This window comes from Pantherophis guttatus, chromosome 1 (assembly GCF_059756535.1).
Source record: "Pantherophis guttatus breed Tessera chromosome 1, ASM5975653v1, whole genome shotgun sequence".
Lineage (NCBI taxonomy): Eukaryota > Metazoa > Chordata > Lepidosauria > Squamata > Colubridae > Pantherophis > Pantherophis guttatus.
Window position 1 is genome coordinate 53,722,740 of NC_142063.1, and position 20,103 is coordinate 53,742,842.

The 20,103-nt window shown below is 41.3% G+C and overlaps 1 protein-coding gene across 50 annotated transcripts in view; it reads right to left on the reverse strand.

Annotated features, from left to right (window-relative positions):
- Positions 1-18,401, reverse strand: part of TMEM63C (transmembrane protein 63C) — a 75,474-nt gene extending 57,073 nt beyond the window's left edge. For 6 of the 50 annotated variants that reach the window (XM_087873874.1, XM_087873795.1, XM_087873873.1 and 3 more), the window contains exons 1-3: positions 18,312-18,401; positions 3,078-3,142; positions 832-885 (exon numbers count right to left, since the gene is read on the reverse strand). The gene's annotated coding sequence lies outside the window, so the exon portion shown is untranslated. Of the gene's footprint in view, positions 1-831; positions 886-3,077; positions 3,143-10,204; positions 10,306-17,939 lie in introns of all 50 variants that reach the window. The other 44 variants (XM_034418204.3, XM_087873788.1, XM_034418203.3 and 41 more) reach the window with 11 other exon arrangements.
- Between the last annotated feature and the right edge of the window lie 1,702 nt (positions 18,402-20,103).

Here is a 20,103-nt window from a genome sequence, read left to right on the forward strand (position 1 = left end):
GAACCTCTGCTGCTTCCTCGGGTCACTCAACCCCTGCTATGTTGAAGGTGGTGTGGCTCTTTCTAGCTGTTGCCAGAGACTGAAAGTTGCAATTTGACTGATCATCTGCACCACGTCCCACAGTTTGCTTTCTTTCTCCCATGACTAGCATTAAGTAAAACTACTGTTAGTTGGAAAAAGAGCTACCAGACTCTGATATATAAACTTAGTACCAGATGGTATCTGGTAGCTCCTTTTCCAACTAACACATTTTATTAAAACAAAATAAGCTTTCATCAGATCACTTCAGTGGTGGGTTGCTACCGGTTCTCCCCGATTCTTGTGAACCGATAGTGGAAATTTTAAGTAGTTCGGAGAACCGATAAATACCACCTCTGCCTGGCCCCGCCCCCAATCTATTCACTGCCTCCCGAGTCCCAGCTGATTGGCTAGAAGGAAAAAACCTGTTTAAACTCTTGCCACAGCGCTTCAAAGGACTGCCCTACAGCTGATCAGTGGTAAAAGGCACTGTGGTGGTAGACCAGTGTGTTCCTAAAACAAATAGGTAGACCGGAACGCTCCAAAAACAAATGGGTAGACCAGTGCCGCCAAAAACAAATGGGTAGACCGGTACGGCTCTGTAAGCAGTTAAAAGCCTGGTAGACCAGTACCTCTGCTAAATCCTAAAGAATTTATTTTATTTTTATTTTATTTTTTTTATTTTATTGAATTTATATACCGCCCTACTCCCGAAGGACTCAGGGCGGTGAACAGCCATTGTCACATGACCATCAAACCACACCTACAAAATAAACCACACACACAGAACCGGTAAAAAAATTTAGAACCCACCCCTGGATCACTTCATCAGGTGCATGGAGTAGCTAGGCTGATGTAGGATTTAAACTGGAAAGGTGGGAGGAAGGAAAGAGAAGACAGGCTGGTTATACAGATGCAGGTTACAGTGAGAGACAGAGTACAGGTAGCCTGTGACTTACAACAGTTCATTTAGTGACTGTTGAAAGTTACAACAACACTGATAAAAGGGACTAATGACCATTTTCCACACTTGCATTGCAACATCCCCATGCAGCATCCCCATGGTCATGTGATCAAACTTCAGATGCTTGGCAACTGGTTCATATTTATGACGGTTGCAGTGTCCTGGGCTCATGTGATCCCTTTTGTGACCTTCTGACAAGCAAAGTCAATGGAGAAACCAGATTCACATAACAACTAGGCTACTAATTTAACAACTGCAACGGTTTACTTAACAACTATGGCAAAAAAAGGTTGTAAAACGGGGCAAAGCTCACTTAACAAATGCCTCAATGACATAGATTTGGGGCTCAATTGTGGTTGTTAAGTCGAGGGCTACCAGTAAAAGTACCTTATCAATTAACAACTGTAACCTCTTAAAAACTCATGGCATTTGTTGCAGCCCTACTAAGATAATTTGAAACCTTTCGATACATTCTGTTTCCCAAAGTAATCACTTTGAGGTCTTCCATAGGATACTTTAAAAGTTGAAATGCCCCGATATTACTTTGCCCTTGTTTGTTGTGATATATGAAGGCACCTACTGTCACCATCCTAAACATTCTCTTGAAAGATTGCAGAGTTTACCTTGTTGCAATTTCTCCACGGTGAGATGCCCAGACCAAACCATCTCACACTCCAGTCATTCTCAGATGTGTTTTTCTTCCATTCATTGCTTGTTTTAAGGACTAATATGTATCCATAAAGTAAACTCTCACTATAGAATCCATTCTGGAGTAGGCAGATTTCAATATCCACAAATGTGGTTATTTATTTCTCTATTAAATTATCTAACAGCGGCCTTCTCCTCCATCCTACTACCACTCAAACATGTTTGATTTTGAGTATAACTCCAAGATTTTCCATTCAGGCTGGCTGTTGTCCTAAAGAAAAAACTCAATTTAACAGGAAAGAAGTTTCAGGGGCAGAGGCTACTTTCACTTCACTTTAACCTACAATGTTTCAAAAGCTATTTGAAGCCAATTTGCCATCCTCTTCATTTCCACCAGCTCTGAAATGATGCTGTGAAGGGGAGCTATTAAGCTTCAAAGCATCATTCTTCTATGATATTGAGAAGACATTATGAAATAAGTCTGAGCGATGGAATGCGTGGGAGTTCTGGTGCTCAAACTCTGCAGAAATCTTCACTGTTTACTTTGATTTTTCCCAGCTTGGTAAGTGCTGGTTATAAAGTTACAATGAATTTGGGGACTGAAGGCTTTTCCCTCAGTCCTCCCTTTGAACATTGATTTGGCACTTCTTTATTAAGCTACAGATCACCACTGCAACTGAAGTAATAAACTCTGGCTTAATCACAGTTAAAACAATGATTCTGGCAGATTATCCATCCATCTAGCAATCCACTGAACTGAATCTTTTATGGAAGTGGAATGTAGTTTTTTAAAAAAAATTTTTTTTTTAAAATAGTAATTAGTAATGAATTTGAAAACAACTTAAAGCCATGTAAAAAGCACTTAGCACCCCAAATGCTAATTAGCAAGAGAAAAAAAAAAAACCCTCAGGCTCTTCTTAAATGTAAGGCCAATCAAACCACATATACGTCAAGCAGAGAATTCCAGAAATTCGGCCAAAAAGATATTCTGGCCCATGTGTCTCCTGAGACATTTCTTATTGCTTCATTTTATTTGTGCATAGCAAGGTTTATGAATACTTTCAGCTCTTAAAACTCTTTTAAGCTAAACACAATTAGCAGATGACAATTTTGAGGTGTACCAGAACCAGGCAGAACAAACAAAAGGGGGAAAAAATAGAGCACAGATCTAAACATACTCTTTGTGGTATGAAAGAGGGGGGATTTGCTGAGAGCCATAATGAAGCATGAAACAGAAAACATGACATTTCCACATAAAGGATAGGAACGACAATTCTATGTGTTGCTTATTGGAGAAGCTGGCACAGGGAGGCCTACTGTCTGCCTTTCTATGTCAATGGCTTAATTTGTGGGTTGATTGACATGCATCTATCAATCTATCTATCTTGTGATTCCTGGCTTTACCCTTTAAATTCTGGGGCAGGCAGACCTTAAAACAATCTAATACCTTGTCCGTACAGGTTTGTTGCTGCAGTTATCAGAATGAGAAGCAAGATCTTCAAGATTTCACATCTAAAAATGGATGAAGAAGGAAATTAAAACATGAGCATAAGTAAGTCAATAACATAACATCTTTAATAAGCCATGAGTATTACCATTTTAAGTACATTATTTAAAAATAAAAAGATAAAGGTTCCTCTCGCACATATGTGCTAGTCATTCCCGACTCTAGGGGGTGGTGCTCATCTCTGTTTCAAAGCCGAAGGGCCAGTGCTGTCCGAAGATGTCTCCGTGGTCATGTGGCTGGCATGACTAAATGCCAAAGGCGCACGGAACGTTGTTACCTTCCCACCAAAGGTGGTCCCTATTTTTCTACTTGCATTTTTTACGTGCTTTCGAACTGCTCGGTTGGCAGAAGCTGGGAAAAGTAACGGGAGCTCACCCCATTACATGGCACTAGGGATTCGAACCACTGAACTGCTGACCTTTTGATCGACAAGCTCAGCGTCTTAGTCACTGAGCCACCATGTCCCATCTTATTTAAAAATACATTATTATTTTAAAAATTGTTTAAAAGTATTATCATTATTAAAATGCTAAAAACTTACAGTAAAAAATAAACTCTACAAATAAGATGGGAAAGATGATGAAATGTAGAGATGAGTTCTACTTTAACTATGTGCATAAACTTAGGAAAAACCAAGTTTTCTCTAATAAGACAGATTCCATCATTACAACTAACCATAAAAATAGAATCCAAGATGTGATCCAAGATAGGTCAAGCATTCTACAACAGAACATGAACAAGTAAATTAAGCATTCCAATAACTTATTTCAGTGGGAAAAAATGTCTTGGAATTGAGAAAATATTCAACAACTGTATGTGTTAGGACTCTGTACAGCTTCTCTGGACTGAAGAACTGTCTAGAGTAGACAGATATTTTCCTGTGAAATTATAGGAAATTATTTGAAGCTCTGGACTGCATAAATTTATTGCATAAATGTTATTCAAAGATAACAGTTTTCTATATTCTGTACCAGCATGTTCTTCCTGGCAAAGGGTTTTAATATAGCAGCTGCATCAATTTATCACACAACACCAATAAACCATCTACTGTACTGTAGGTACTAATCCAACCCCTTGACATTCAAGTTGCTGCTCAGGATCTAGCAGACTCAAAGCAGAAATCAGAGTCCAGTCAATATCTGCAGAAGAAAACTTTCTCTCAAAGTGGAGGGATGCCTAACCAGTTGTTGTTGGTTTTTTTTTTTGTTTTTTTTTTACCGATTATGGGTTTATCATTTCAGCATTGAATATGTTGATAAGGAATATGCTGTATAGGCAGAGTCTGGAAGGCACAATTAACCCAATTATAAAGATTCTCCTAATTAACTATAACAGTTTGCTATTCAAAAGTACAATTTTGTGTGTTTATCTCTTATATTTCCACTCAAAATAGAAATTGGCATGCATGATGCTTCTGGTCAAATTTATCCCCACAATAGTCTCATGATGTAGGCTAAAATGAAAAGCAAAATTGGCTCAAGGACAACAAGTAAGCCTTAAGACTACATAGACCTTGCAGGGTGGGTCTCCTAGTCCTAATCTAATACTGTGTTTCCCCGAAAATAAGACCCTAATATTTTTTGGAACTCCGAAATAAGCGCTTGGTCTTATTTTCAGGGAGGTCTTATTATTTTGGGGTGTGTGGAGCAAGATGGGGTTCCTCTTGCTGTCTTACCTGATTTCCAGCTCTGCATTTAAATATTTTCGGGGAGGGCTTATTTTGGGGGGTGAGGCTTATTTTAGTGCATGCACTCAAAAGCCCGATTGGGCTTATTATCAGGGGATGTCTTATTTTTGGGGAAACAGGGTAGTTACTCTGACTCTTATTTCAGTTAATAAACTGAAAAGAAATAATTGAAAGCTATAAAACCATCAAAATTCCAAAATAATGAAAAATCTCCTGATTTTAATGCAATTCATTCGTAAGTAAATATATATGGAATAACTGTCTTGGTTCTAAAAAAAAAAATCTACTGAGGCCAGGAGACAAATCTTTGGGGAAAAGCACTCCCGAGACCAAAGCATTGTTTTTCGACATGATAGTCTCAATACTGATTCTAAGCACATTTCAAACATTCCTGTTTGTAAGAATGGGGAAAATTGGCTGGAATAAAAAAAAAATTCCTGTTATTTTTGAAGAAAATATTCACAGCCAAGTTCTTTTGTTCAGGATGTTTGTTCTTGCAAAACCTAGCAGAAATACATCTGTTACAATAATATTTTTCATATGCTTCCCCACAGCCCAGTTCTTATGTTCCAGAGGTGGGTTTCAGCAGGTTCTGACCTGTTCTGGAGAACCGGTAGCGGAAATTTTGAGTAGTTCAGAGAACTGGTAGTAAAAACTCTGACTGGCCGCACCCCCATCTACTCTCTGTCTCCCAAGTCCCAGCTGATCGGGAGGAAATGGGGATTTTGCAGTATCCTTCCCCTGGAGTGGGGTGGGAATGAAGATTTTATAGTATCCTTCCCCTGCCACACCCATCAAACCCCACCCACAGAACCGATAGTAAAAATTTTTGAAACCCACCACTGTTATGTTCTTAATATTATACCTGAAGTTTTGCAGTTTCTTCCTCAGAGACCAATACCTAGAGCCCAAATTTAGTAGGGCATCAACAATTTCCCAGAAATATTAATAGGGACTGAGAACAATAGAAACTGAGAGAACAGAGAGGCTTGAGATACTACAAGCAGTCTGGTTCATTACTCAAACAAGATAGGAACCTTGCTGAAAAGCATCTCTAGGCCTTCCTGAGCAGGGTTTACCATATCATTAAAACTCTCTGCTAATGTTAATGTCTGTACAGAATCCAGGCAATGTTCTCCCAAATCTGCACAACTGTAGTTCTTTCTGTTAGTCGGTACTTTTGGTGTTGGGAAATAGTACTGAAGCAAATTATTAATGGATAAATCCTGGGGTGTTTTTGTTTTTGTTTTGCTTTGCTATGTTTTATTGCAGTTGTGAGGATCATAAAGCCTAAACAATAGCATGCAATTTCCTTTTCTTTTTTTGAAATTAGTTTACATTAATCTAATGTGTTTGGGATATACGTTGAACTACAGATATCCCTTTCAATTAGACGGATTCGGAATGGGTTGTGTATAAAATAAATAAGTATGATAGAAAGAAAGTTGTACTCAAAATCCATCTGAAGAACTTGATGCAAGGGAAGCTGCTTTCAAAGATGACAGGAAGTGGGGTGTGTGTGTGACAAAGACCTGTTGCAACACAAGCACAAAAGGGAAAAGCTTGCATTGTAGTGTGAAAATGTACATATTGTTTTTTTGGCAACTTGATTAGGAACCAAGGAACAGATGTCTATGGATGCTTCTTTTGTTCTACATTTTTAAACTGCAAAGTAGTTTGAAAAACAAAAAAACGATAAAGCTGATAAAAATGAGTTAAAATGAATAGTTTAAATTGAGAGGTTAAATCTATCTAGGAATGATAGCTTTCTAACTAGGATGCTACTATGAGAGTCAACAGAAATATTTAGACAAAGTTTAGAAAAAGACCACAGAGTTCAGTAGGTACATTTGGTACCTATTCTCAAACAGTAGAGTCCATTATAAGATTACATAAACGCTGCAGGCCACTTTATTAAATAAACAAGTGAAACTATCAGTAAATATTGAGATGGACAGGAACAGATTCAAAATCCGGAAGGAAGGAAGGAAGGAAGGAAGGAAGGAAGGAAGGAAGGAAGGAAGGAAGGAAATTAAATTTTTGCAGTTCCCATATTATTTCTCTAAAATGACTACTCTTCATTTGCTTTCATTTTTAACAATCCCAAATGAGGAAGACAATTCATCTGAACATTTTTTAAAAGCTTGATTTAGTCTGTACTCAGAGGACAATGCCATATACAGAATTGAATCATAGTGCAAGTTAATCAAAGTCAAGGTTGAACAAATAGGTTTAAGTTGGCACTACAAGCTTGCTAACCCTGGAATCTCTCCCCCCAAATAGGGAGAGTGGGATTTCAGAATAGGGGTGCTTGAATCAAGAATGCCCCTCAATAGGGGAAGTAATAAGCCATGAATATTTTGTCTCTTCTACATTCCCCATCAACAACTCTCTTGCACTGGGAATCTTCTTTGGATGCTCAAGTTTCAGGATTATTTTGCTTTTAAATTCTACTTTGACAATGGCTATTAAATCTTTTGTAGACCTACTCAAGAATGATAATCTTTAGAAGCAAAGTAGATGGACTTTCTCTGTTCTGTGTCACTTTGACATTGAAATCTCTCCCACTGTTCATTTGTTTTGCTCTTTTCTTGATGGGGTTCAGATGTCCCTTAAAATTCTTGCGGATTGCAGGAACCTTTATAGGATTGGATCCTTTTTAATCTTTGATGCATAGTTCTGATCTTTTGTACTTATGCAATGTTAGTTTTCCTGGTTTTGTTTTTAGATTAATATTCATTGGATTTATACCCTATCTTTTCTTCAACAGTACAAGGGGGATATACATATCTCCATCTCTTCTAATATTTCTTAATAACAATCACTTTATGAAGCAACTTTGGCAGAAAGACAATGACTGGCCCAAACTCACCCAGCCAGTTTTCATGGCTAAATGTTGCTTTATGCACACATCATCTTGAACCTAATTTAGTAATTTAAGATGTGATTGTAGGCTGCTTGGTGAACTAGGGCTCAGCATATTGACATTTTTAATCATTATCACTGTAGCATGAAATAATGATCCCTATTAGCATTTTCTATTAAATATCCTGTCCCGGCACCATTTTAAACTCATTCATGGTTTTATCATGTACCAAATCCAACTGAGGCACAGAGCAAGAACTCCTATTACAATAATATTTACCGGTAGTTTGCGAGGCATGATCACCCACCCCCTTTATTTATTTATTTATTTAGGTGGTAAGTTTAAGTCACATAGTGCATTCCAATTGCTTTTAGTGGTAGGAGATGTACAGTAATCTGTGTCAAAATCTCTTATTGAAATCAGCAGGAACATAAAGTGTCCACTTGCAACTCCATGACTGTAGCTCACAAACAGGGCTGGTCCAGCCTCTAAGCATCAAGAGACAGGACGTGCACATCAGCAATGTATTGCATTTGCCTGTGGATCTGCTTTCTCATTTATAGCTTGAAATGCTTTTTCTTTCCTGCCTTTCCTCCAATCCCCGCTCCCTGCCATGGCCTTTAGTGATGGTGACACTGCAGCTTTCAACCTGTTCAAGAGATGGTCTCTTGGCTGCTTTTGCTAACTCGTGAAAGGATTACTTATAATTTGTGGCTTAGTTCCAGGGAGGCTGGCACTGCCCCAGGTATCCTCACATCATTCTTCCTAATGTAACAGCAGCAATATTGAGCCAGCATTCAGTTTCAGGCTTAAAGTGTTGCATTTTTTAAGCATTACATCATTTTCAATGGTTATTTTAATGTATGGCAACTAAATCTTGCTTTAACTTTGGTAATGGGAAAAGCAGCTTCTGGGTTCAGGGCAGGTGCGATGAACAAGAACATGCAGCTATAACATTGCTGTGACTCAGTAGAATGGCAACGGCCAGGGACTTCAGAAGACGATGAGATGAATTCCATTTTCTTCTATCCTTCCTATCTCCCAGTTAAAATATTGAGAATTAGAATATCTATTGGTACACGAGCCTGCTAATTTATTTCTTCATGCTTTCTTGTTCTGTTATACACATAACTCCAACATAATAATCTTTTGCACTAAGCTAATTCCTTCCTGTTGCATGGAAGCTGGATATAGTGTATTACTCATATAGTTACCCTTTAAATCAGGGGTGAAATGCTCCGATCCGGTAGCGATGGCAGTGGGTAGTTCGGAGAACCAGTAACATAAATCCCTGCCCCCCCATGCCCAGCTGAGCTGTGCAATCATCAGAAAAAATGCTTTTAAAAGAAAACAAAAGCCTCTGACGATCAGGCAACTCGGCTGGGATCGTCAGAGCCTTTTAAAAGCATTTTTTCTACAACCTCTTCGGCTGAAGAGGTTGTAGAAAAAATGCTTTTAAAAGTAAAAAAAAAAAGTTGGCCACGCCCACCCAGTCACATTAACCCCCCCCCCCCCCCAAGCCACGGCCACAGAACTGGTAGTAACAAATTTTACATTTCACCACTGCTTTAAATATGAAACAATATCTTGACTACTGGAAAGCTACTTTTTAAAAGCCTCACTTTGACCACAGCAGCTGTGTCCTGTTCTCCAGCAGCCCAACCATCTTCTCTGAAGCCCTGTCATGCTTCCAGGTACTTTTGGCTTCTCTGGACAAAGCGCTAAATGTATTCAGAATAACATTTGGTGCCTTTCCCCTTTTTATAGCCTGCCAAGAAGCAACCCAGCTGAGTTGTCATCTCTGCTTGCCTGCTTGATTCAATCATACGTAGGTTCCAGCAAAAGAGAAAAAAGCTTTTTTTTTTAAAAAAAAGGAAAAACAGAGCTACAAGCTCAGCTCGTTAAGCAGAACGTGCAACTCCAAAGAGCACGCTCTGTTCCAGACCCCTTAGCAAGCACGGAGGACACAGACAGTCCTTATCACTTCGTTAAATGCTCACTGGTGCAAAATCCTGCTGCTCCTGTGGCAGCTGTGCAAATTCATAAACCTGTACTCCTGCCAAGGATCAAAGTAAGGTTTACATATTTTCTCCTAAGTCATAAGCAATCTCCCCCCCCCACCCTCCCCTCGCGGAACAGGTAGTGCACGAAGAGTTCAGATCTCAAGGAAATGATATTAGGCCATATTAGAAATGCATGGCTGCAATGAATCTCCATTCATTTGGAATGCCTGTCCTGCCCTTTTAAGTTTCTGAAATGCTGAAGGAAACTTTGTATGGATAGCAGGAGCTTTAATATTGGATTCAAATAAGGTAGTGAAGTTAGGACCAACTGGCATTTCTGCCTGTGTCAAGCAAAAGGACATTGAGTAGATAGATTATAGGGTTCCGTCTATGTCAGGGGTTTGAAACCTGTAGGGCCCACTGAGTTCTTCTGCATAGCCCACCAGAGCAAAAATAATAATAATAATCATGATGCTGCTGGAGCCCAAAGCCTGCTGGGGCATTGCCTTGCCTTGTGCACAGGTGTCGTGCCAGCATGTGATGGCCATGCAGGCATGCAGGAGGAACACACCATTTGTTCCTACTTCCTGGTGTCAGGGGGGTGCACAGGACCTGTTGAGGAACAGGACCACAGACAGATCAGAAATTTCAGCCACAGCATTTCAATATCTTACTGTGTTACAGAAGGCAACATACACTATTTCTGCTTTTATCAATCATCAACAATGTCATGTTAATTTAATTGTGGATTATTTATTATTTAAACTTATTTAATGAACACTTTTCCAACTGTATGAACAAAGCCAACCAAACAGGCATTATCTCTATCTCTCTCTATCCGTCTGCCTGCCTGTCTATCTATCGAACCGGTAGCGGCGGGTGGTTTGGAGAACCGGTAGCGGTGGCAGCATTAGGCTCTGCCCACCGGCCCAGTCGTTACTTCCTGGTTAAAACCAGGAACCTGTTTTTTACACTCTGCGTATGCGCAGAAGGGTTTGTGCATGCGCAGAGGGTTCAAACCAGTAGGGAACTGGTAAGTATATTTCACCCCTGCTTCCATCCTTCCAAGGTCGGTAAACTGAAGACCCAGATTGTTGGGTGCAATAGGCTGACTATAAACCGCTTAGAGTGGAGCTGTAAAGCACTGTGAAGTGGTATATAAGTCTGAGTGCTATTGCTAAACCTTTGAGAAGAAAGAGAATGCCGATTTATCAACCATGTTTTCATCCACACATATTAGAAATCTATTTCAACACTACGAGAGTGCTCCAAACACTCCATATTTACACTTCCAAGTAAGAATGTTTGTTTTGAAATCCCAGCTACATCCAAAGGAAGACGTTTCTTCTCCCTACTTCAGTTAACATATTTTTTACTTGTCTTTGAAGCCCATATAGTCAGACTCCGTATAAGAAGAGTGATCGTATATAAAAATAAGTAGTCCTCGATTTACAACAGTTCACTTAGTGACTATTCAAAGTTACACTGAAAAAAGTGACTTATGACCATTTTTCACAATTACAACCATTGCAGCATCCTCATGTTCACGTGGTCAAAATTCAAATACTTGGCAATGGACTCATGTTTTTGATGGTTGCCGTGTCCTGGAGCTCATGTGATCACCCTTTGTGATCTTTCTGACCAGTAAAGCCAATGGGGAAGCCAGATTCACTTAACAATTGTGTTATTAATTTAACTGCAGTGATTCACTTAACAACTGTGGCAAGAAAGGTCACAAAATGGGGCAAAATTAACTTAACAACTGTTTCGCCCAGCAACAGAAATTTTGGGCTCAATTGTGGTCGTAAGTTGAGAACCAGCTGTACATCGAAGCTAGCTTAACAATAAATCAGTAATAAAAGAGAGCAAATGTAATGAAAGGGTTAAGATGTTGACTTGGATCTTGGAGGTTCAACTGAAATCCATCCCAGCCAGGGAAGTTCACTAGGGATCTTCAGGCCAGACACTTTCTCCAGTTCAATCTACTTTGCAAGGTTACTGTGGGAAAAATTGGAGGAGGAAATACAAGCTTAAGCTCCCAAAAGAAAGGCAGGATATTAATAAAACAAAGTAAAATAAAACTAACGTCCAGGATAAAATCCTCTCATTGGACCATCAGATGTACTTCCAGTCTAAACAAACTAATAAAAAAATCTCTATCTGATACAGATTCTGTCCATTGGTCCATCCAGACCCATGTTGATAGGCAGTAGCTTCCAGTGTCACAGAACAAGCATTCTATAACTACCAAATCAGATGAAACGAAACGAAATGAAACCAACAAACCAAATCAAACCTTTATTATGGTCAAAGACCAGCATATTATAACACCGTATTTGGAATGCCAGAGGTTGTTTTTAGGGTTTTTTTTAATCAACCAGAAACAACTTCCAACAGGGTCCAACACTGAATGCATTTTTAAGGCAATGATTGATTCCTAAATTAAAAGGATTGGATTAAGTTCCCTTTTCATCATCAAATTTTTAGGACAACCTTCCCTAGTGTATTGCTTTCTGGCTGTTATGAACTTCATAATTATCAGCAGTTTGTATCTAAACATGATGGGGGTTATAGCCCAAACATATCTGGAGATGTCAGATTTTCAAGGTAGGCTTGGTCAGGAGACAACACAGTAAGGAATGCTGGCACTCTATTGTAGTAGAGTATAACAAAATCTTGAAAACCTTGAGTTTTCTCTGCCCCCTTTTAAATCAAAAAGAATAAAAGCAGAATTATCTTGAGTTATTTCTCATCCTTTCTTCTTTTCCTGGACTAAGCTAATGTCTCCTTAGCTGTACTTTCGTTCCTTCTCCAAAGTTATCTTTGTATTCCTTTGCAGGATAGTGTCAGTTTCTGAATATTCTAGAATTTGATTTCTTTCTATTTAACATTACTACTTGGAGATAGAACTTGGATGGTTCTACTTTAAAGTACCTGAAGTATTTGGTGATTACATCCGTTCCCAAGCCTTCTGTTTTTATAGCTTTCCCAAAACTTATCCCTGGTCTTTCCCTGGAGAGGATAATTTCCAGTCCAATTAATCATCCTTGTTCTTCTCTAAGCCCATTCCAAATTCACTTGAACCCTGTTTGAACAAGATACTCAGTCTAAAACCGTATTTATCTTTTTTTTCCCCCTGCAGTCAAATCACACTGTTAATGCCTATTCAAACTGTCAGAAGTTGAGCACTTATTGCTGGCATAACAACTTGTTATGCATCTAATGATTATGGCAAAAGGAGAAATTCTGGAATCCTGTGCAAGGGAGGGAGGAAAACAGTCAACTATATTTGAAGTGACAGCCCTGTTAAAAGACTACAGGAGGTGACCTACTCCCACAAGCCTGAAAAATATGTCAGCAAAGAAAGAAAAGAAAAACTGTGCTTGCAGTTGAAGAATTAGAATTAGGATGACCACCACTCCAGTCAACAGCAGAATCCTCTACCACTCTTTCCATGAGACCTCACACCCCACCCAACTTGTCTGTCATCAGGCCAGAAATGCCATGTACTGTATATTACCCATCAGTGAAGTTGCCATGGTATCATTTAGAAGTAGAGCAATACTGCTGCTGGGTAACCGTGCACTCCCTATCCCACAATATACAGCTTGCCAGGCACTTAAGGGTTCCCTCTCACTTCTTCTGCAGCTAACAGCCACTCTCCTTTCATTCCAAGGCATCACACAAAAGACCCTTGCAGCAGCGTCATGCAGCTTCTGGCTGCGTAAAAGGAAAGATTGCTGGGTTGCAGCGCTAAAGAAATTTCTTTTTTAATCTGAGGCTCGGAGTTAAAAGTATAGATTGACATCTTAGGGCAACTGTGAGTACGCTGGCATCTCTTTCTTTTTCCCTTCCTGGGAATCCCTAAACAACACGGACTGGTGTGTTTTAAATGTTTCTGATAATTATGGCTGAGGAGAAAAGCTTAAAAGCTGTGCAGGTGGTATTTCTGAATCAGCAAAGCCACGGTGGCTGGTAGAAAGGGCCTACAATTTTGTAAGACACACTGTATTCCCACACGGATGCTTATTACATGTTGAATTTTGGGCTTTCATGTTATTATCCCCTCCAAATACTTTTCTTTAAAACAAGAAATAAAACCAGTGCCCTCTAGATTTGTTGGGACTTTAACTCCTATAATTCCTTGGGAAGGTTGGCCAAATAATATGAGGCTGAGAAAGGATACTATTACTATATGGCCAGTTTGTCCTTTCTTCAGACTGAGAGGGATATATGGAAATATTGTATGGCTTTGGGACTTGTTGAAGTCTGCTTCCATCTAAGTCCATGAATCTGGAACTGATCCATCTGGTTCTAGTTCAAAGAACAATGATAAGTGTCCCCTAGTTCTTTTTACTGTACTCCCAAAGAGAAACAAGCATGGAAAACAAATAAAAAGGATCACAGGAAATCAGGAGAAAAAAATTACCCTGACAGTAATGATCATCCTTAACCCACTGATTCTTAAAAAGCTGTTGAGCACTAAGGTGGAATCTTTATTTCGAACATGTTCCTCACCCACAACCCAGATGCTGCCCCACTGTTAACAGGAGAAAATCTCTTCGACTCATGCTCTTATACTGAGTTCCTAAAGCAATGAAAATCATGGAGATAAAAGGCAGACTGCCTTTGTACAATACACGAGCCCCTGTTTTCCAAGCAATGTTTAATTCTTTACCTTTTGGATTAAAAGGAGCAAGGAGCAAGTCTGAGTAAAATTCCTGCAGGCAGACATGAAATGCATTCCCCCCCCAAAAAAAACAGTGCACAAGAAATCTCACCACGTGCTTCAACATCCACCAACACACAAATTTATTCCATGTTTTTCAGAATCACAGAATTATGTTCTTGTGGTTTATGACCTTAACTTCTGTGTTGTGGATCAATGCACTTTAAAGACATCTAATGTCTGTTAATGAAGGGTTTCATGTTTGGAACAGCGGGGTTGGAGTTGGTCCTTGCCCCAAACCAGTGGTGGGTTGCCCCCGGTTTGGACCGGTTCTTTAGAACCGGTAGTAAAACTGGTGGGAGGCTCCGCCCACTGACCCTGACGTCATCAGAAGCGATCCCATTGTGAACCGGTAGTAAAGGTAAGTAGAACCCACCCCTGCCCCAAACCTGCCTGTTTGGAGTATTTGGGTCTATTTTGTTCTATGCAGAAGTGGGGAGAGGGCAGTAGGGGAAATCTGAGGATACTAGCCCATGGGGGGAAAGGGAGGCAAGAAGGGGAAGACTCTGAGAAGATGATAGAGCAGGTAGACTGATGGAGTATACTGTGCCACAATATCAATGGTAGAAGAGAGGAAATGAAGCTGCTGGGAAGACTGGAAGGGCAGGTAGGGTGATGGGAAAGAGCCACTGGGAGACTGGCAGTGGCAGCAGCTGAGGAGAGGGGGAGGATGGAAAGGCTGTGATGAAAACACTGAGAGCTCTGGAGGGAAAAGAAGGGCAAATGTGCACCTCCCTTGCTCCACTTATCCCATTTGGATTTTGTTCCATCCATACCCCTCAATAACCCAAAATTCTGGATTTCAATCCTGATGAACTACGGCTAACCTGAAACAGTTCAGCAGAAACTTCAGAGCATGCTGCTTTATTCTGAGGTACAAAACCAAATTTTGGGCATGTTCCTTGTGCAGTGAAACCCCTTTAATTATTTGGTAATATACTTCCTCACTTCCATTTAAGCATGGCAACATCTCTCCTCTGCTTTGTCCTCATGACTGCCTTAATTTTGCCTCCAGCCCATGAGTGAGACTGACTTAAGTCATCCTCAACCATTTTGAACTTGAAATATCCAAGGAAAGCCTCAAGGTACATATACTCTATTACAGGGTCTCCAACCTGGAAAACTTTAAGCCTGAGGACTTCAACTCCCAGCAAAGCTGGCTGGGGAATTCTGGGAGTTGAAGTCCACCAGGCTTAAAGTTGCCAAGGTTGGAGACCCCTGTTCTATTAGGTTTTTTTACCTTTAACTTGGAGGGAAGGGGTCTGAAATAGCAGTAGTAGAAGCAGGGTAGAAAGAAGCAATAGGGACAAGAGACGGGTTTTCTGGTGATAACTAACACAGGTGGAAAACAAGCAGTGGGGAAAAGGCCTATGATGGTAAAATCTGCCTGAATTATAAATGGTTCATAGCAGTGGTGAAATCCATTTTTTTTTTACTACTGGTTCTGTGGGCGTATTGTGGCTTGGTGGGTGTGGCTTGGTGGGCATGGCAGGGGAAGAATACTGCAAAATCTCCATTCCCACTCCACTCCAGGGGGAAGGATACTGCAAAATCTCCATTCCCACCCCACTCCAGGGGAAGGATACTGCAAAATCCCCATTCCCTCCCCACTCCTGGGGGAAGGATATTGCAAAATCTCCATTCCCACCCCACTCTGGGGCCAGCCAGAGGTGGAATTTGCCGGTTCTCCAAACTACTCAAAATTTCCACCGCTGGTTCTCCAGAACCCATCAGAACCTGCTGGATTTCACCCCTGGTTCGTAGAGACCTCAGGTGACATATGATGTGTGGCTTATAAATTCAAACAGTCAATCTCTGTGCTGTGAAAACAAGATGCAATGATGAAACTTTCTGCTGTGTATCTATGTGTATGCTGTGTATCTCCCTCCAACATGGCACTGATTTTCTTGATATGATATTTTCTTGATATGAAAAATTCAGTATCACCACCCATAGACTGAAGTACTATACTTTAGCCAGGCCTCTTTGCTAGCACTTTTTCTTTCTCCAGGAGAAAGATTCCAGATATAGCAATAGCAGACTTATATACCACTTCATAGTGCTTTATAGCCCTCTCTAAGCAGTTTACAGAGTCAGCCTATTGCCCCCAACAATCTGGGTCCTCATTTTACCGACCTCAGAAGGATGGAAGGCTGCGTCAACCTTGAGCCTGGTGAGGGTTGAAGCCCTGGCAGTCAGCAGAATTAGCCTGCAATACTGCATTCTAACCACTATGCCACCACAGCTCCTATATCTGGTCTGCCTGCCAATAATGATAAAAATACATTCAGAGCTTACTCAAAGGTACCATTTTTATCATAAATGTAAAGGTACTCTGAGACAGAGTCACGGTATACCATATTCCATACCATAAACGAGCCTGTACCATACCATACCATGAAACGAGCCTATAGTACAGTGGACTAAAGCACTGTTATTAACAGATTAACATCTGCTGCTTGAATTACTGCAAGTTCAAATCTCACCAGGCTCAAGGTTGACTCAGCCTTCCATCCTTTCAAAGGTAGGTGAAATGAGGACCCAGATTGTGGGAGCAATAAGCTGACTTTGTATAAATATACAAAAGTATGAAGGCTATTGCTTAACACATTGTAAACCGCCCTGAGTCTCCGGAGAAGGGAGGCATATAAATTAAAGCAAAAAAAGAAAAAAGAAAAAAAAGGCGCAACTAAGTTTCAAGATTTAGCAATTGTGGTACATACCAGGCATACAAATATTTAGCGGCAAAAAAGGACTGTATTGTCATTTGGAAAATGTCATTTTATACAGCTCCCCGCCTAACCTGCAAAAAAAATCTGCCTTTTATCAGAAGTACCTCAGGGATACGCATATATATATATGCGTATATTTATATATATAATATATATATAATATATATATATTAAAAAACACAATACATTGCTCCCACTTTTGTTTTGGAAGTTATTTTCACCTGGAAGATACACGGAGTGGACCCACCCAAGGGCCCACCAGCATCCTGTTTCTAACTCTGGCCAGACATGTGCCTTCCAAGAACCAAAGTAGGGCTTTGGCCCTTCTGTTCAATTGGGGGTGGGGGGTAGGGTTGTGTGTTTATTCATTTAGGGGCAGGCTAGGCAAAGGGACCTCCCTGCTTGCTCTCTGCAACTTAGCTGTGCCAGACCAATTGACTGAGTAATGATTGAGGCCTCCTCCCCACTTCCACCTAACCTTACCGGATCTTGCTTACCGGATACTCAGAGAGGAGTGGGAAGGAAGGCGAAAATCTCTCTTTTCTGACTAAGGAGGGGGAAATCCAGCCGGCTTCTCGTCCCGACCCCGAGCCATCCATCCATCCTTCCACCCCTCACCCAGAAACATAGTTCGTGGGCAAAGCATTCTCTTCTCCTTCTCCAACCCCCCCCCCCGGAGATCTCAAGCGCTGCTCCTCATTCTCAAGAGAGGCAGAGAACGTGCAAGGGATTTACTCCTTTCCCGCACGCGGCCGGGGGGGGGGGGGGAAGACTGGCTTCCCTACCTGACCTGCAGGTGCACAGCTCAGATCTCGGGGCTTCGCTCCATCATCCAACCACGGCTACCGAGGGACCGTCTTCCAAATTGCTGCCTGCGCGATGGGACACTTTTAAGCGGGGCCTTTTTTTTTTCTTTTTTCTTTTTTTCTTGTTTTTGCGGGCAGCGCCCTTTTCCAGGCCAACTGCACCTCCGCCGCCGGCTACGCCTCTCGCGAGGAGCCCGGTCTGCCTCGCCGGGCTGTAAAAGCACACCGTGGCACCACAACAAACCAACTCTGTCAAGCCAAGGGATCGTCTGCGAATTACCAGCCCCGCGCAAAGGGCCGTACCGGTTAGAAAGGGGAGGGGAAGCCCTTTCGTCCTCCTGCCCCACCCACCTCGGCTCCTTGGGTTTATCCGGCGTGCGGGGACCGCCCATATGCCCGCTGCCCGGGGTTGCGCGATGCCCCTTTGCCCGCCCCTGCCGAGGGCTGTTCGGAGTCGCCTCAGCGCTATGTCACAAAGAGGTCGAACTTTCCATCGGCGAAGAAAACATTCGCTAAGCGAGCCGTCAAAGAGGGACCTTCTCGTTCCGCCTCCGCCCCTCCCTTCCGCAACACTGCAGCAGAAAACGGGAGCCTCTGACTTTCCTCGCCTCTCCAGAATGCCCGGGGAAGGGACCATCCCCAAATTATCAACTCAGTCAGAGGGAGAAAGAGAGAGGAAAGGAAGGTTTCCCTTTGCCGGTATAGCAAACCTGTTTACAGTAAAGTTCAAGCAAGCTGCTGAGAAAAGGAAGCGTTGCCGTCTAACGTGCCTACAGTTAGCTAGGCGACGACAAGCCAGACAACTAGACAGGCAACAAGCTAGCCAGCATCTAAGTTGTGGGATTCCTTCCGATGTGATTAGTTTATGGTCTGGTGGGTCACGTGATCCTTTAAAAAAAAAAATGGACTGAGCGAGCCATGACTCAGAGAAACGTGGTTAGTGATGGGAATCGCATCATCTATTTGCACCTGAACTTTTTTTGGCCACTAGGACAAATGAGGGAGGGGGGTTATAGAGGAGGAGGGGGGAGAGGAGGAGGAGGAGGAGGAGGAGGAAATTTTTCTGTGCCTGTCTCTGCTCTGGATTTCTCATTAAATAAAAAAAAAATTGTGTTCAGGAGGCACAGCAGACCACTTTGATCTCCTTCCTTCTCCCTTTTCAAGTTGTAGTTAAAAGAGAAACAAGGCTTTAATTATATTTCTTTACTGATTGTTGGGCTGAGTCCAGAGTCTGCATCCAAGGTGTCAAGTATATTTATCACTGATTGCAATGGGACATCCTGCTTCTTAATTGATCTCTCTTCTTCCAGCACTTGCCTATGTTCAGAAGGACATTCTCTAAAATGTCATTTGCTGAATTGAAATTACCTAGTTAGCTGGTAATATTCTTGCTTATCAGCGATGATTCTTCAAGGATTTGAAAAGAAATGAAGGAGAAGAAGGAAGTAAGATGGACATATTGTTATGGAGATCTGGAGAAGATTGCAGGGTGGAATGTTTAAGCTGTGTGGACTTTAACTCCCAGAATTCCTCAGTTTGTGCAAATACCATTCAAACCTTCATAGGCAGGAAGGATGTAATCTACTTGTCACGACTCGAGACTCTCGAGCATGGTACAATCCTTGGTGTGACTCAAATTTCTATTACAATAACACAAAAACAGGTAAACGTTGACTTTACAGCCACATGCACTTTGTGCTTAATGACATATGGTGTTCCAGCTGATTTTAGAAGTTATCTGCAGCCATCTGCCGAGAGATCTGTCAGAAGCCCTCTTCACATCTTGTCTTGCAGAGGCCTGTTGAAAAGGGAGGAAGGAGAATCAAAGGGGGCATGACGAGGAAAGAAAAATGAAGAAATAGCAAAATGAGAAAGAGAAAAAGACGTGGAGAGAAGAAGGGAAGGGAGTCCTGGATTTAAAATCTCCATTCTGTCTTTTGTGTTTGGCAGAAAAGAACAAAGGACACTCAGAAACCTGGAGCCTGCTGATGTGCACCTTCTAAGAACATGATAACAGATAATGATGTATTGCTAGGGTATTCTGATGCACATGTCTGGAGTTCTGTTCAAAAACCTATGATTTGAGAATATATCTTTCTTTTCAAATTTGCATGAGGCATTTACAGTAAGGTGGAATTTTCCC